This window comes from Triticum dicoccoides, chromosome 1A (genome assembly GCF_002162155.2).
Source record: "Triticum dicoccoides isolate Atlit2015 ecotype Zavitan chromosome 1A, WEW_v2.0, whole genome shotgun sequence".
In the NCBI taxonomy this organism is placed as follows: Eukaryota; Viridiplantae; Streptophyta; class Magnoliopsida; order Poales; family Poaceae; genus Triticum; species Triticum dicoccoides.
In genome coordinates, this window is record NC_041380.1 from 581,982,849 (window position 1) to 582,002,075 (window position 19,227).

Here is a 19,227-nt window from a genome sequence, read left to right on the forward strand (position 1 = left end):
CATATATACACCATCTATAGGTCTCTCTCGCACACTATGTATGATACTCTAGCTAGTCCAAGCTAGATATCTTGGGTGCACTCATCGTACGCACACAAATTCCTTGGCTCTTTGCCCGTAACTCTCTCACGCACCACTATGTCGTCTCGGAGCTCTTCCCCCCCTCTCTCAAACTCTCCATCCACCTGGGTCACACATACACATGCATATCTCACTCGCACTTGATAGGCCCATCTAAAAGGCTATCTCTCCCCCTCGTTCTCTCTCCATCTCACACGCGCACACACACAATCTCATGCCCAGCTAGCCAAGTATGATGGTCTCTCACTCAATTGTAGGCACACGCAGTCCCCCCTATATGTATATGACTACCTAATCTTAGTCGCCATCACAAACATGTGCATGGTCTATCTCGATTTCTCTCGGGGCATCTTTCTATCATGCACGCACTCCCTCGATCTCCCACCCATATAGTCCCCTCACGATCTCGACGGGATCTCTCTATCACAGACACACCCTCTCTCCCTCCCCATGCGTCCATGCCATCCATGTGTCCCTCTCGGCCTTTGTTCCTTGTTGGCCAGACCTCTATTGGACATGTGCTATAGGGTTGTCTCTCTCCGTTGCAAACAATCACACACTAGCTATCTTCGTGTATCTTCTCGCCTCGCTTTTCCATCTCGGAGATGCATGCGTGATATGTTCGCATAAGAAACGAAAAAACACACTCTCTCTCTCTCTCTAATTTATCGTTTGTTGTCACTTTCTCTTTCACACACCTACTCTTTTTTGCACATTTACTCATTCTCATTCACACGCACTTAATTTGTCTCCACTGAGGCACTCTCCTCGGTCCATAGAATATAGATTTATTGAAAAGTCAAACATCACAAAGTTTGACCATGTACATGGAGAAAAAGAATTACATCTAGTACGGCAAACATATACCATTAGATTCACCATGAGATGTAGTTTTGTATGATGTATCTTTGGTATTATATATATAAATAACATTTGCGTAAACCTGATCAAAGTTTCCAAAGTTTGACTTCTAAAAAATTTACATGCACTGCATTATCGAGCGGATGGAATATCTCTTTCCCCCTCTCAGCTATCTGATGCACCACTCAGCCTTATCGGGGCTCCTCAATCTCTCTCAAACTTTATTGGTCAGTTTGGTTCGTGACCTGACCCTCTTGCCTTGATGGCCGGTACTGCCTGGTGTGGACATGAGATGTAAAATATTTCTGCCTGGCCAGGCTTGTGTGGTGCTGAAGCGTTTGGTTCATGCCTGGGCCAGGCAAAGCATCAACGTCCCATCAATCAATCCATGCATCAATTATTTGCTGCTAATATCCATCCACGTTGATGTTAGCCTCGTGGCCACACGACCAGGCACGGCCAAGCGTTCGAAATTGGTCGCCTGGGCCAGGCTACTTGCAGTGGTTGGAGTTCAGCCAGGCTAATTAAAGTGCAAGGGAACCCGGGCCAGGCGGGCTTTCTTTTTCACAGGGAAGAAACCAAACAAGTGTGCATGAAATCCAGCCATAACCCCAGGCCAGGCAAAAGATGCTTAGGACGCAAGCCAAACTGGCCTTATATCTCCCTGGTTCACACATACACATGTCTCACTCGCGCTATACATATAGACCCATCCAACACTCTCCGCCCTTGTTCTCTCTCCATGTGACACGCACCCCCCTAAGTACCATAATCCCTCACTCCATCATAGGCGCAAGCACTCCCCCCTCCTAAGCATGATTATCTCTTACTAGCCATCAGGAATACATGTATTGTCTCCTTCCATCCATACGTCTATCTCGATATTTCTCGGGGCATCTTCTATCGCGCACACACCTTGTCACTCGATCTCCCACCCATGTAGTCCCATCACGATCTCCAGGGGATCTCTCTATGACAAACATACACTCTCTCCTCCCCATATCTGCATTTTCTCCGTACGTCTCTCTCGACCTCTCTCCCTTGTTTGTCAGACCCCTCTTGGCCACGTGCTAGGGGTCTTGCTCTCTCAGTTCCAAACAACCACACACTATCTCCTCACCTTGACTCCGTTGTCGAGGATGCATGTGTGATATGTTTGCATAAGACACCCACACTTTTTCTCTACTTTTATCGTGTGTTGTCCATGTCTCTTTCACACACGCACACACACTTTTTTCACTCTCTCTCTCTCTCTCTCTAGTTAGGGACTCTGTCATGTCCATAATCATATGGATGTTTTGAAAAGTCAAACCTCAGAAAAGTTTGACCAGGTATATGTGGAGAAAAACATTTACATCTGGAACGATCATTAGATTCATCACAACATGTACTTACTTCATACTATCATTTATCTTTGGTATTGTAGATATAAGTAATTTCTTTATAAACTTGGTCAAAGTTTCAAAAGTTTAACTTAAAAAAATGTTGGAACTACATTATCGAACGGAGGGAGTAGCTCTTTCTCTCTCTCCCTGCTATCTCTCACGGGCCTCCCCTCTCACTCGGACTCTCTAGACCGACGGATTATACGCTCACTGTGTCAGCGTATAGCTCCGTATATTGTTTAGTTGACCGGTCAACCAATCCACATGCTGCCTTGTCAGCTCGTGTTCTGTATCTTCGTGTGCTGGCCCATGTGGCAGCGGGTGAAAATAAGTAAACTAGAGGCCCATCTGACACGCGGTGAAGTAAACAAAGTTGAAACCCCTCGGGGTAGCACCCCGCACGCTAGTAAATTGAGGGCGCATTGAGGACAAACTTCTTGCGCGCGAAGGACGCACTCGCGCGCAATTCACCACTTCGCGGCGGCATGCACAGAAGGACGCACTCGCGCACACCCAGCACACAACACACACCAGCACACGTGTACACCGGCGTCGCCACCGGTTGAGATGGACGGCGAGGCAGCCAACAAGCGGAGGCCGCTCAAGCTAAAACCGCATCCAACGAGCCTGGACTTCATCAGCAGCCTCCCCGACGACATGCTCCTCATCATCATCGGCCTCCTCCCCACAAAATCTGCGGTGCAGACCGCCCTGCTCTCCCGGCGGTGGCGCCTCCTCTGGCGCTGCGTCCCCCTCAACCTCAACGTCGACAGCTGCCTCTGCGACAGGGATTGCAAATGCATGGCCGCAGTCTCCAAGATCCTTTCATCGCACCCTGGGCCAGCCAGACGCCTTAACATCCGCATGTTCAGTACCAACTGCAAGGTCCAACCCAAGTTCGATGAGTGGCTCTTATCCCCCGCCCTAAGCTCGAGGAGCTCAGCTTTGAAGCTGGACGATGTCGCTCTCTGCCGCCGTTCGTGCTCCGCCTCACGCCAACGCTGCACCGCGCCAGCTTCAGCTCCTGCTATCTTCCCCAGATTAATGTCGCGCCCGCCCTTCTTCTCCCTCAACTCAAGCAGCTTGACCTCTTCGACATTGTCATCTCGAAGAAGGCTATGGAGCACCTGCTCTGCAACTATACTGCGCTCGAGTACCTTCGTCTTGAGCAGATCCATGGGTTCATTAGCCTCCACATCGCCTCGACGAATCTTCGATGGATTTTTGTGTCTTGCTGGCCCCACAACAAGACATCAATTGGGAAGAGATCACTCCAGCTGTTCCACGTTATGGTCATTGAGAATGTGCCTTTCCATGAGAGATTGCTTGTATCAAATCTAGAAGGTCCAACAAAAATTAGGGTCATTGACGCCCTGAAATTGACAGCGTTGGTGTACTCGTCTGCCAAATTCTCCGAACTCTTTATTGGATCCGTAATCATTCACGTACAACACTCATCTTCTTCTCCGTCTTCTTGAAATTCACATTTTTTAATTTCTTCTTGATGTATTTACGACCGTCTTCCAGAAAATGATCCCCACAAGCTTGACCCAGTCCATGCGCACAGTGAAGATCTTAGCACTAAAATCTATCGGCCCCAATCTGGATCAAGTTGTTGGATTCCTTACATGCTTTCCATGCACGGAGAAGCTACTCATCGAGGTGAAACTTCTTTCCTATAAGTAAACGGTAATCACAACGTAGCTCAATTTTTTCGTAATTTTCCCAAATTACGATGACAAGTGTAGTGTTCAAAACTGCATCTACGCACTGCACCGAAAGAAATGTTTTTAGTATTTTTTTCTCACGTGGTCACCTGCATCATTTTTATGTTGTACTACTATAGTAGCCTAGGCTAGTCATAGTGGAAAGTAACTTAGACTACTCCAGTAACTCTATGGTTACCCTAAGACCAAGTACTATCTCCGTCCTGGTTTACTCTTCCAATTTTGTAGTATCAAAATTTGATCACAGATTTAACTGAAAAAATGTTAATGCATGTCACTAAGAACTATATCGTTGGATTCGTATTTGAACATAATTTCAAATAGTGTAATTTTTAGTGATGTGCATTGGCATTTTCTTAGGTAAATCTATGGTCAAAATTTTATACTAAATATGAGGTAGTATTCCCTTCATCCCAAAATTCTTGCCTTACATTTGTTTAGATACGGATGTATCTAACACTAAGATGTAAGTAGATACATCCGTATTTAGACAAATTTAAGACAAGAATTTTGGGACGGAGGGAGTACAAAAGTGGGCTACGTAGGCCAAAACATGTGCCAAATTCACTTGTGATGCATTTGGCATCGATGCCCCTCCATTGCTCACCTGGTGCCCCAATCTGGATCACCTACTTTGCTCCGGTGCCAAATTAACTCACACAATGAAAAAACACTGCATGGGAGAGAGAGAGAGGACTGAGGCAATAAAAACACTTGTTTGGGAGAGTGAGAGGCTGGTGTAGTTGGTTTGATTGATTTGTTTATACATGTGGGTCTGTGTACACAGCGGTGCCAACTCTCTCACATCGCGAGAGCGGTGCCAAAATCTTTTGATTTGACATCGATGCATATTATGTGGCATACTTTTGTGAAATATGGCATCGGCCGCATAGTGGAAGGCAACAAATGCGCAAGCTCTTCACATGCTCCTAGTTAAATGAGAGGAAACAGAAAGAGAGAGAGAGAGAGAGAGAGAGAGAGAGTGAAAAAATATCACTAGCCAGCCAACCCTATCGTATGAGCGAATGATATTGGTACCTCTTGATGACACGGCAATCTTATGCAGCCAGATGCTCTAATATGTTCTCTTCTTTTGCAGATAAAAAAAGACCCGAAAGTGAAAAATGTGTTGCACTATAACAATCTCATCGAATGCCTTGATCTTCATCTTACAGAAATTGATTTGATCGACTACCGAGGCAGCACATCTAAGATTAAATTGTCCAGGTTCTTTCTTCTGGAGGCAAGTGTGCTCAAGGTAATGGGGTTTGGCGTTCTCTGGCACAACAATGAATGGCGTGCTGATCACCGCAAGCGTCTAAGCCTAAATGACAAAGTCTTCGCAGAAGCTGAATTTGTTTTTGAAACATCAAGTGGCCAGAGACTCGAAAATTTATTTTCCCATTAGTGACTTGTCAGGGTGGTGGATTTTAGTTTGTACGATGATGCTGCATCCACCTAAAGTAACGAAAGTTCTTACGTAAACTTCCTAGTAATTCCCTCTTCGTAGGTGCAGCATTACTCCTAACATTTGTAATATCAGTTTGAAACTTGTAATATTGCTGTGTCCTATTCTTGCATTTTCAAAATCCTGCGAATCAAACAGGTCTTGAGTTGGTGATGATGTTGTGCCTCCCATCTTTCACCAATAGCCGTCGGATCTAGATCTGACGCATACAAACCAAGCTTCTCCATTTTTGCAAAAAGATGCCTGCACTTGTTCCCTATTTACAAACAACTCCTTGTCTCTCACAATCAGCCTTATCTCCTCCCCACCACATCTAGAAGGCCGTGGAAAAATCTGGCGTGATGGCCGCTGCCGGAGCCGTCCACCCCCAATCTTGGTGTTCCGTGCAATGCACGGGCATCTACGCACGTGAAATTATGTCAAACAGGGCTAGTTGTAAGCAGGCTAGCTCTACAGCCATGATGATAGTGACAGCAGCCGGTGAGGCTGACTATGGTATGCCGAACACGGCGCCTATACTCAGGTGTCATCTCCGACGCAGGGTCTTGTCAGTTCACTGTGAGGAGCAGCACGTAATAATTTGACCAACGGGTAGTACAGTGCTAGTACTCCTACTACTACATTGGTAGTACTACTACTAGTACTAGTAGCACCATCGTCTGGATTTAGGAGTACTACCATGTCCATCTGGATTTTAGTATTTGACTAGCAATATCTAGTAATGCATGTCACAAAAAATGTACTACTCCCTCTGTAAATAAATACATGGTGTTTTATTCCTATCGGCGAGAGAACTTAATGTTTTTTGCTAACTAGAGTACTAATAGGATTACATGCAATGAACTAAACACTGCATGTCATGTTTGGTAGTCTCAAGTCATTGAAAGCATGCACGGCCCACATCTCTCATTGGTTGATATGTCACGAAATAAGAAACAAGGAGGGAGTTAATGCACCATGCCTAAGTATTTTGGGATTATTTGGTTTTCGTAAGGTGACTTACACAACATTTTTGTTTACATGCATTAACATTTTATTAGTTAAATCAAAGGTCAAAACTTGGCGCAAAATGCAAAGGGGACCAATAAACTATTAAACATCAAACTTCTCTCGTATGGCCCCAACTAGAGGTCCGGTGAGATGACTATACTGCACCGGCACGGAGGGGGACGCAGCTTCATTGACTTACGGCAACTACCTTTGGGTGAATGACACGTGGGCCCAGGGGGTAGCTGGCCCACCTATCATACAGCCAAAGGAAGGTGCAGTAGAGGGACGAGGAGTAGTACGAAATCCTACGCACCTACGCACGCTAACCAAGGGCAAGAGTGATCACTCAAATTGCAAGATCAGTTGACTAGAAGCTAAGCTAGACCCATGGAGGCGATGAGCGCGAGCATCAACCGGCTGTGCCAGATGGTCCACGACGCGGGCCTGCGGCCCGGCATCGAGGAACGTCTCCAGGTAGTATTGCCTAAGGCCTCCAGGGCGAGGGGCCGCTTGGACGACAGCTTCATCTCCTTGTTCGACGAGGTCCTCGTCGGTTTCCTCGACAAGTTCACCATCGTCAAGAAGCTTGCAGACGAATTTGACGTAAGCCTCCAGCCGACGCGCCCAGGCTCTGCGATGTCCACCACCCCCAACGGCCACTATGGTGACAACCACTTCGACGCACTAGTGGCCCTGCGACTGCCCGCCGTCGCGCCGGAGAATGTCCACCCAGAGGTCGCGCTCGCCGCGCAGCGCCTGGCGCAGCAAGACACCATCAACATAATCACCCACGTCTATGCGCAAATCATCCACAAGGACTACTACATGCAAGAGGAGGACGATAGGACGCTGGCCTTCTTGGACCACAGGGCAACCTTGGACGACACTGTTCAGAAGCACGTTGAGCTCGCCGCCAACACCGCTGCTCCTCACACGTCGGTTGGTGACCCGGCGCACTAGGGCGTGAGGATGTCGTCGATGGATCCGTATGTATTTTTATCTTTCCGTCAAATCCATGTAGTAGTATATGATACTACAGTAATTATCTTACCTTTCGCATCAACTTCATAATGTTCGTACGTACTCCTTGCATGAACGGCGCCAGAACCAAACTTCTCATTACTCTAGGCAAAATCGTTATTTTCTATCTATCAGTCGCGCCATGGACCAGAACCAAATTTTACAAATTATGAGTTCAAAAGGAAAAGCCTGCCGTGTTCGCGTCACACCCCACATGGTTGGTCCGGCACGCCGCTTAAGCGGGAATGTGTGCGGTGTTGCATTTTCACTTACAAGTGGGACCGCAGTTGAGCAAACCGACTATCGGCAAACCCCCACCCCGCCCACCGCGCGATGGCTGAGAAAACAGGAGGGAGAAGAGATGGTTGTAGCATGGACTCCAAGAAAATTGGTGTCGGATGGGACTCGTGTGGGTGGCGTGTGTCGTACTGCTAGACGTGAATTCTAGTTATGGCCCATGCCACCCCACTATATCGAGCCTATATCGAGGTACGTAGAACAAATTTCCTACAGTTCGTGCTCAGCCCTCTTATATCTCTCTTCTCAGCCAGCCAGCGGACGCGCGGAGCCCATCGTCTGTTTGCCACTAGTAGAAAAAGGGTCAAATGTGAAGCACATTAGTGCTGGTTTGAATTTGAGTCGGCACTAATGTGTCCATCAGTGCCGGTTCCAACGGCTAGGCGGGCGGACATCATTAGTACCGGTTTATGGTGAACCTTTAGCACTGGTTCGTGCCACGAACCGGCACTAAAGTGAGTGGTGGCAGGATGTTGTCAGTCCGGGGGCCCTCCAGCACCTTTAGTACCGGGTCGTATCACGAACCGGTACTAAACGTCGTCCTACATACACCCTTCGTCCACCCGAGCTCGCTCTGTTCTTCCTGTTTCCCCTCTCCTCTCTGTTCTTTCCCTCTTCCTCTCAAGCTCATCACACATTTTGCCCAAAATTTGTCAAGATTTGAAGGCCCCCATCCATTCAAATGATCACAAAGGTTAGCAACTTTGTCCTTTCATCTCTCATTGCTAGATTAGCTCTTGCAATGCTTTATATAGTGATTGATTTGTGAGTTTAGTAATTTGGGAGGAATTATATATATGTGCTAGTATTTGATTTTTATGCAATTTGAGGTCAAAAATAACACTTAGTTTGCATATGTAGGTGTGGATTACTTAGTGCCTTCTAAATCTCTATCGTAACCACCGTCGATCTCCCGCAACGTCCGGTCGCCGGCACCACCTTGTGGTGAGCCTCTTGTTCATGAATGTTTTATATAAAAACTTGATGTTTGTGTGATTTGGATATATAGTTACTCATATAATTATCTTACCCATACGTTGTTTGTTATACACAGTGCCATGGTTTTGATATCCGTCCCCGTTGGCCCTCGTCCAGGTTATGATTCGGATGTGGTATATTCTCTTTTAAAACTATTTGTTGCATTTCGTGTTTATGACAAATTATGCCCATCAAGTTGGCATACATATTTGTATGTAGGAGGTAGTTGAACCGGAAATTCCAACCGACCCTATTGTCAAGAGGTTAAATTTAGTTGAAAGAGAAAACGAGGATTTGAAGGAAAAATTGAAAAGAATTGAGGGGGAGAAGATGGAATTGGAGTTGCATGTTGCCGATGTCGTCGATGATCACAAGATTAATATGGAGAAAATGCGCTTGAAGATTAGAAAGATTAGAAAATATGCCATTCATAGTGAGGCTTGGTATCATTATGTTGTTGGCTCAATTGTTACCTTAGTTGCGATCTTGATCGCATTTGTTGTTGCATTTAAATTCTTTAGCTAGAGAGTTATTTGTTTGTTGCATTTAAGTGTTGTATGAACTTTATGTATGCACTTGTATTAATTTGGTCTTTTTCAGTGTTGTGTAATGAAGATGAGACGACAATGGATGTACGATGACCGACGCTCTCCCGAGTTCATTAATGGCGTGCAAACTTTTTTGCTTGCGGCTGAGGCAAACAAGCGGGCGGATGGTTTATGCCTTGTCCATGTGTTGGATGTAAGAATGATAACAATTACTCTAAGTCAAGAACCATTCATGTCCACCTATTTAACTCCGGTTTCATGCCCCGCTATAATGTTTGGACCAAGCACGGAGAAAGAGGGGTTACGATGGAAGACAATGAAGAAGAAGAAGATGACGACAGCTATCCTGGCCATGATGGGTTCCCTGAATACGATGACACAACAATGGGGAAAGAAGTTGAGCCGGTAATGCGGGAAGAAGCTGAAGAAGAGGCATCAGATGAGCCTGTTGATGATCTAGCTCGGGCCATTGCCGATGCAAAGAGAAAATGCGCAAGTGATTTGGAGAAGAAGAAGTTGCAGCGCATGTTAGAGGATCACAAAAAATTGTTGTACCCAAATTGCGTAGGTGACAAGAAAAAGCTGGGCACCACACTGGAATTGCTGCAATGGAAGGCAGAGAATGGTGTATCTGACAAGGGATTTGGAAAGTTGCTGGTAATGATAAAGAATATGCTTCCAAAGGGCAATGAATTGCCCGAGAGTACGTACGAAGCAAAGAAGGATGTCTGCCCTCTAGGGTTAGAGGTGCAGAAGATACATGCATGCCCTAATGATTGCATCCTCTACCGCGGTGAGTACGAGGATTTGAATGCTTGCCTGGTATGCGGTGCATTATCCTATAAGATCAGCCGTGATGACCCTGGTGATGTCAAGGGCGAGCGGCCCAGGAAGAATATTCCTGCCAAGGTGATGTGGTATGCTCCTATAATACCACGGTTAAAATGTTTGTTCCAAAACAAAGAGCATGCCAAGGCGATGCGATGGCATAGAGAAGACCGTAAGAAAGACGGAAAGTTGAGAGTACCCGCTGACGGGTCGCAATGGAGAAAAATCGAGAGAAAGTACAGGAAGGAGTTTGCAGATGACGCAAGGAACGTATGGTTTGGTCTGAGCGAAGATGGCATTAATCCTTTTGGGGAGCAGAGCAGCAACCATAGCACCTGGCATGTGACTCTATGTTTGTATCACCTTCCTCCTTGGTTGTGCATGAAGCGGAAGTTCATTATGATGCCAGTGCTCATCCAAGGCCCTAAGCAACCCGGCAACAATATTGATGTGTACCTAAGGCCATTAGTTGAAGAACTCTTACCGCTGTGGAATGGAACAGGTGTACATGCGTGGGATGAGCACATGGGGGAAGAATTTGACCTAAAGGCATTGCTGTTCGTGACCATCAATGATTGGCCTGCTCTCAGTAACCTTTTAGGATAGACAAACAAGGGATACCGCGCATGCACGCACTGTTTGGACGATACTGACAGTATATATTTGGCTAATTGTAAGAAGAATGTGTACCTGTGACATCGTCGATTTCTTCCGAGCATGCATGCCGTAAGAAAGAAAGGCAAGCATTTCAAAGGTGAGGCACCGGACGAAGCCTCGCCACCGTACTGGTGCTGATGTACATGATATGGTCAAGGATTTGCAGGTAGTCTTTGGAAATGGTCCTGGCGGACAACCTGTTCCGAATGACGCTCACGGACGTGCACCCATGTGCAAGAAGAAATCTATATTTTGGGACCTGCCCTATTGGAAAGACCTAGAGGTCCGCTCCGCAATCAACGTGATGCACGTGACGAAGAATCTTTGCGTGACACTGCTTGGCTTCTTGGGCGTGTATGGGAAGACAAAAGATACACCTGAGGCACCGGAGGACCAGCAACGTATGCATGGAAAAGACGGAATACATCAGGGTCATGCCAGCTACACTCTTACCAAAGAAGAGAAGGAAATATTTTTTGAATGCCTCCTCGGTATTAAGGTATCGTCTGGCTTCTCGTTGAATATAAAGGTAATAATAAACATGGCAGAGAAAAAGTTCCAGAACCTAAAGTCTCATGACTGCCACATGATTATGACGCAACTGCTTCCGGTTGCATTGAGGGGGCTTCTACTGGAAAACGTCCGATTAGCCATTATGAAGCTATGTGCATTCCACAATGCAATCTCTCAGAAGGTAATCGATCTAGAAATCATACCAAGGTTAGAGAATGATTTGGTGCAATGTCTTGTCAGTTTCGAGTTGGTGTTCCCACCATCCTTCTTCAACATCATGACACACGTCCTAGTTCACCTATGCGAAGAGATTAACATTTTGGGTCCTGTATTTCTACACAATATGTTCCCCTTTGAGAGGTTCATGCGAGTCTTAAAGAAATATGCTCATAACTGTGCTAGGCCAGAAGGAAGCATCTCCAAGGGCCATGAAAATGAGGATGTCATTGAGTTTTGTTTTGACATTATTCCTGACCTTAAGCCGATTGGTGTTCCTGAATCGCGGCATAAGGGCAGACTGGATGGAAAAGGCACGCTAGGAGGGGATCAAATAATATGTATAGACGGACATCCCTCACTAAAGCACACTACACAAATCTACAGAATTACGCCTTGGTGGCTCCGTATATGGACGAACACAAGAATTTTCTACGCTCCAAACACCCGGAGCGGTCTGATGACTGGATTACACGTGAACAAACCAGGAGTTTCGCCGGCTGGTTGCAGACACGTACCATGCATGACGCCTGAGGGAGTCCTGGATTAGGGGGTCTCCGGGCAGCCGGACTATCTCCATTGGCCGGACTGTTAGACTATGAAGATACAAGATTGAAGACTTGGTCTCGTGTCCGGGTGGGACTGTACTTGGCGTGGAAGGCAAGCTAGGCAATACGGATATGGATATCTCCTCCTTTGTAACCGACCTTGTGTAACCCTAACCCTCTCCGTTGTCTATATAAACCGAAGGGTTTTAGTCCGTAGGACAACAACCACAACATACAATCATACCATAGGCTAGCTTCTAGGGTTTAGCCTCTCTAATCTCGTGGTAGATCTACTCTTGTACTACCCATATCATCAATATTAATCCAGCAGGACGTAGGGTTTTACCTCCATCAAGAGGGCCCGAACCTGGGTAAAACATTGTGTCCCCTGCCTCATGTTACCATCCGGCCTAGACGCACAGTTCGGGACCCCCTACCCGAGATCCGCCGGTTTTGACACCGACATTGGTGCTTTCATTGAGAGTTCCTCTGTGCCGTTGCCGTTAGGCTTGATGGCTCCTACTATCATTGATGGCGATGCAGTCCAGGGTGAGACTTTTCTCCCCGGACAGATCTTCGTATTCGGCGGCTTTGCACTGCGGGCCAATTCGCTTGGCCATCTAGAGCAGATTGAAAGTTACGCCCCTGGCCACCAGATTAGGTTTGGAAGCTTAAACTACACGGCCGATATCCGTGGACACTTGATCTTCGATGGATTCGAGCCTCCGCCTTGTGCGTCACGCGGTCACGATGAGTACGGCTCACCGCTACCATCGGATAGTGTTCAAGAGATCGCATAGGCAGCTGCTCCGACCCTTAATTCGGAGCCAGGTACGCCTTCCGTGGACGGGTGGATGGACCCCGCCACGGAGGCCTTACCCTCAGCGGCGATCAAACCAAACATTGACCTTACTTTGCACGAGAGCCGTGCTGATAAACTGCCGGATCCTTCTCCGGCCACGGACTCCGAACCACTTGCGCCTGTTCCTATCGAATCCGTTTGGGCGTCGATCATGGAGTTTACCTCCGCGGATATTTTTCAGCACTCGCCCTTTGGCGACATACTAAACTCATTAAGGTCTCTCTCCTTGTCATGAAGATTCTGGCCAAACTATGTCCGACAGGAGTGGGATGTGGACGACGAAGAAATTCGCGACCCACCCACCACCCACTTAGTAGCCACTGTCGATGACTCAACCAACATGCTCGACTTCGACTCCGAAGACATCGACGGTATGGACGACGATGCGGGAGCCGAAGAGGAACCACCGCCCACAGGGCGCGACGTCCACCTCATCATATGACGTATACATGGTGGACACACCAAAAGAAGACGACGAGGAACGGAAGGACGCAATGAAGGCTTGTCCCGTTGAGAAGCAGTCAAAGCGGCGGCGTAAGTGCCGCCCCAAATCCCGCCTCGGCAGACATAACAATCATACAGACCCAGCGTTGGAGCAGGGCGAACCACTGCCGGACCACGGCAATACGGAGAACCAAACCGAACAAACCAATTTTGTCAAAGATAATAGTCAGGATGACATAATGCCGGACAAGCACTCGGAGCAGCAAAATGCCCTTCAAAGGCTTGTTGCCACCGCGAGGAGTCTGAAAAAGTAGAAGCAAAGGCTCAAGGCTGCGCAGGACACACTCCAAATCAGATGGAGTAAAGTACTCAACACAGCAGCGAAGTATGGTGGTAATCGCCCCACCAAGAGCTACTCGAAGCGGAAGTTGCTACCCGAATTCGATGAGGAGGGCCTAGATCCCCCATAACCAAAAATGAAAATGGCCACCTGGCCGGATAGACGACCTCACGGCCAACATAGAGCGGCAAACAACGCCACTCACAAGCCAATACGTGATCCACGCGAGGGCTCGCACCAAAAGGACGGTGCAACCAGATCCATCTATGGACCACGCAAGCGCGCCCCAGCATACGACGTAACACAACAAACATTCAAAGAACGCGGTACACCCGGATACAGGGGTGCCGCACACCCCCTATGCTTCACCGATGAGGTGCTGGACCACGAATTTCTAGAGGGATTCAAACCCGTAAACATAGAGGCATACGACGGAACAACAGACCCTGGGGTCTGGATTGAGGACTATATCCTCCATATCCATATGGCTCGAGGAGATGATCTCCACGCCATCAAGTACTTACCCCTCAAGATCAAAGGGCCAGCTCAGCACTGGCTTAAAAGCCTCCCCGAAAACTCCATTGGAAGTTGGGAAGAGCTCGAAGACGCTTTTCGGGCAAGTTTTCAAGGGACTTATGTCCGACCCCCGGATGCAGACGATTTGAGTCATATAACTCAACAGCCCAGAGAGTCAGCCCGAAGCTTTGGAACAGGTTTCTTACTAAAAAGAACCAAATAGTTGATTGTCCGAATGCTGAAGCCTTGGCAGCTTTTAAGCATAGCATCTGCGACGAATGGCTTGCCAGACACCTCGGCCAAGAAAAGACGAGAACAATGGCAGCATTAACAACCTCATGACCCGCTTTTGCGCGGGTGAGGACAGCTGGCTAGCCAGATGTAGCACCAGCAACCCAAGCACATCCGAAGTTAGAGATGAAAACGAGAAATCACGACGCAACAAAAATAATAAGCGTCGGAATAAAGAAGACAGCCCAAAGAGCACGGCGGTACACGCTGGATTCCCAAGCTCTTGGCCAGGTCAGCAAAAGCCGCCCTCTAAAGGTGCCAGAGATGAACTGTCCAGCCTGAACAAAATTCTGGACCAAGTATGTCAGATCCATAGCACCCCTAGTAAACCCGCTAATCATACCCACAGAGAATGTTGGGTCTTCAAGCAGTCCGGCAAGCTCAACGCCGTACACAAGGGGGAGGATACACCAAGCGAAGATGAGGATGAGCCTCTCAAGCAAGACACTGGGGAACAAAAGAAGTTTCCATCAGAAGTCAAAACAGTCAACGTATTACACGTGATCAAGGCAAGCAAAGCGGCCCTCCCAGATAAATATGTGCAAGGGCCTATCACCACGAAACCCTGCCACTGGTCGTCTCAACCGGTTAGTTTTGACCATCGTGATTACTCATCAAGCATCCGGCGGGCAGGATGGGCTGCCCTGGTATTAGACCCAATAATTGACGGATACCACTTTACACGAGTCCTGATGGACGGTGGCAGCAGTTTAAACCTGATATACCAGGATACAATCCGCGACATGGGGATAGACCCAACGAAAATTCGCCATAGCAACACTACCTTTAAAGGAGTAATGCCAGGACCAGAGGCTCACCGCACGGGCTCCCTGCAACTAAAGGTTATATTCGGTTTCCCCGATAACTCCCGTAGCGAACATTTAACCTTCCACATTGCTCCATTCCAAAGCGGTTATCAAGCACTACTCGGACGCGAAGCTTTTGCTCGCTTTAATGCAATACCGCATTACGCTTCCCTCACGCTCAAGATGCCCGGTCCACGTGGCATCATTATAGTGAATGAAAATATTAAGCGATCTTTGCGCGCCGAAGAGAATGCTACTGCCTTGGCAGCCGCACACTAAAAACGGCCTCACTAACTAAAGCATTTGATAGGTCGTCAAGACCACGGACGCGGTTAGACGAGTCCGGCGCTGCTATATGTAATTTGCACCGGATTGATGGCCACACACCTATTACAAATACAAGGGGATCAACGCGCGCAGACAAGTGGCAATTTCTACTCATTTTTAGTTATACATGGTTTCTTTAAAAACTATCTTTTTGCACGACAACTTTTTCACCGAAGTTCATCTCTTTTACAGATGATCATCGTGCCAGACCCGTCCAGGATACGGCACAACGGAGACACAGGCGCAGACATGCAGCAGGGACCCGCTCCAAGAATTCTTTTTGGATTAAGACCCTGCGTAAACCTTTTTTACTATCTCTTGTTGATACACATCCCCCGAATTCTCAGTACAACTGAGAAGGATGCTGACGTCTTGGCATGTGGCCACGTCAGAATAATGCACGTACCTGGACACAAGGGGCTTCTTACAAAGGGCACTGTTTAGGCCCAGTTTATACCATAAAGATCGAATACCTTAGGAGTGTTCGGCGTCGCGAGTTTGGCCTTATATGCATCAGCTCCGAATCATTGTCTTTGGTAAAATGTTGGGTTTGCCCGGCTCCTGTGTTTTGGTGCCTTACATTCCACTTTATCGGCTAAGGCAGCACCAGGAGAACTACTGCGATTGTGCCCTGGTTCATCCGGATGAGCACCTCAGTAGAGAAAGCCGAAAACTGACTGTCATGATATAGCATGAGACAGGTCAACCACTCAATGACCTATCGGAATGTTAGAATTCCTCCGCCTTAACGAAGGGCCGTTTTCCGGCTAGGCATGTACGCACCCCGAGATCGGGAGAGTGCGGAGCCACCAGGGGCTATCTAGTAGCCCCACTGTCAAACTCCTATGGCTAAGTGAAAGTGTTAAAGCATTATAGTCCGGTTTCCTCGTTTGCTGCGCTATCACCTCCTTAATAGGACCAAGACGTTGGGTTAAGTGTGAACACGCGTTTTTGCAAGCACCTCCGCATTATATGCGTGGGGGTTGAAGCCGACGACTGCAATCTTTCAGGTTATATACATGTATACACAAACGGCCGCACAGGAGGCATCACATTACTTTCTAGCAAAAGTATAAATACAGCCTTACTATATTTCATAAAAACATTGTGTTTACAATGGGAATACATGTCACTGAAACATAATATTCTTCGAGCACAGGGACTCTATCGAACGAGCACCCTCAAGAACCTCTTCAAAATAGTGCTTGGCAGCTACTCGGCCTATGGCTGAACCTTGCGTCGCAACAGTGGTAGCATCCATCTCCGCCCAGTATGCCTTGACACAGGCAAAAGCCATCCGCGAGCCTTCTATGCACGCCAACCTCTTCATCGCGTTGATGCGCGGCACCGCACCAAGGAACTGCTGCACTAAGCTGAAATAGTTGTTCGGCTTCGGCTTCTCCGGCCACAAATGATCTACAAGAAACCTCATGGCGAGTCCAGACAACCTATTAAGTTCGTCCCATTCGGCTAGCTGATCAGTCAAGGGAAGCGGACGCTTTGGAACGTTGAATTGCGACCAGAACAGCTTGTCCACTTCATGATCTGTTTGACCTTGGAAGTATTTGGCCGCATCGGCAGCGCTCGCCGCCAAGTCCATATACGCATCGGCCGAATTCCATAGCCGATTCAGAGGGGCATACCGTGGATCTCCGAACTTCCTCCGTAGAATGAAGGGCTTCCCAGCCGCAATATCCCCGGCTTCCCGCAGCTCCTCCTTCTTCGCTCTCATAGTAGAGCGGGTGTCTTTGTCCGCCATTGTGGCCTTCTCAAGGTCCGTTGCCTTCGCTCGGTTTTCTTTTTCAAGGAGACGGCAACGGTCGGCAGTGTCTTTTAATTCTACGGCCATCTTGGCCATCTTCTCTTGTCTCTCGCAATGTGCGGCCTTCTTGGCTTTCAACTCTTCGGAGGCCTTCAAAGCAGCCGCATTACTAACCCTCGCTTGTTCCTTGGCTCGGGCGAGTTCCGCCCGAAGGATCTCCACGGTGGCAGCTCCGTCTGCAGTGACAACACATTAAAGATACTGGCATCATGCTCCTCTTATTGTGTGACATTCACCAAAAAACATTACTTACCCTGTGATTCGTCAAGCCGCTTGTTAACAAGCTCGATGTCGGCGTCTGCCGAATCCAGATGCCGTTTTAGTTCGGCAAACTCACTAGTCCGTCTAGCCACCGGAGCTTCCACCACTTGCACATAAAGGCAGTCTGGTTATTTCCTGGGACTATGATCCTCTGTTCGCCGCCGTTCTCGATGACAACCAGAGTCTCAGGGGCTACTATCTACACAGGGAACACCTAACATGTGCGGTACTATCACATATTATTTCACGTACCTCAAAGCCTGTCGGTAGACTCATAAAGGCTTCATGTAATCCGCTTTCGGCAGACGAAATTCTTTCCATCACCATACCCATCAGCGTACGGTGTTCTTCTGAGATGGCCGCTCGCCCCAACAGCTCCCTCAGAACGTCCGACCGCATACCAGACGGTGCCGGACTCTTTTGTTCGCTCTCTTCGAGAGCCGGACGCTGGGGACTTCGGGGGTCTATGGGATTATCTTCTGGTCTCACCGGATCCGGAGAGGCCCTCCGTGATGACACTTCAGGGTCGCCCGCTTCTTGAGCGGAGGAGTCCGGGGGAGGCGTTTCGCTCTCCATCATCTCCGGAAGAAGATCCCCCGAAGACGAGCTTAGCTGAGAAGGGCTAACCCGAACTGCAAGATATATGCGGCGGTTATTTTCTCAGAAGAAAGATAGTATACCTTCACTATTAAAGTATTTTTTGGATCACTTACGACTCGTTGGAGGGCTGATCCCCCCGCGGACTTTGTACGGCAAGAGCACCCCCCGAGGCAGGACCCTCTATTGGAGACTTCTTCTCCCGTTTGGGGGCCTCGGCTTCCGGATCCTCGGAAGCAGTCCTCTTCCTCCCCCAGTTATCCTCCTTCATGGAGGCGCTCAATCCCTCGGTTGGAACTGGCAGCGATGGGGGCCCGCTTCCGCCCGTATTATTCCCCCCTATATCTTCCTTCGAGGGCTCCGGGCAGGGTGCGAGCTCAAGCATCTTTTCCAATACCGGATTTTCCAAACCCTCAGGGAGGGGGGCCGAACACCGAATCATCTTCGCCTTTGTTAACCAGTCCTTGTCAAAGAGTGATCTCTCAGAAATAACTTCATGATGAATAAAAGACAGTGTGTTCGGCTAGAGGATTACTTACCTGTCTGGCGGTGCGGTTACTGCTCAGGCCCACGTCCTCGGTAGTATCCAGACACTCTATTTGAGGTCCGAAGAATGACTTGTACATCTCCTCGTGCATCAAGCCGAGGAAACTTTGAATAGCACGCGGTCCTTCTGGGTTGAACTCCCATAAGCTAAGGGGCCGGCGTTTGCAGGGCTGGACTCGACGAACCAGCATAACTTGCATTACCACAACCAAATTAAAATCTCCCTCGAAGAGATCTTGAATGCGGCTTTGCAGTATAGGCACGTCCTTGGCTGGGCCGCAGCTCAGACCTCTGCTAA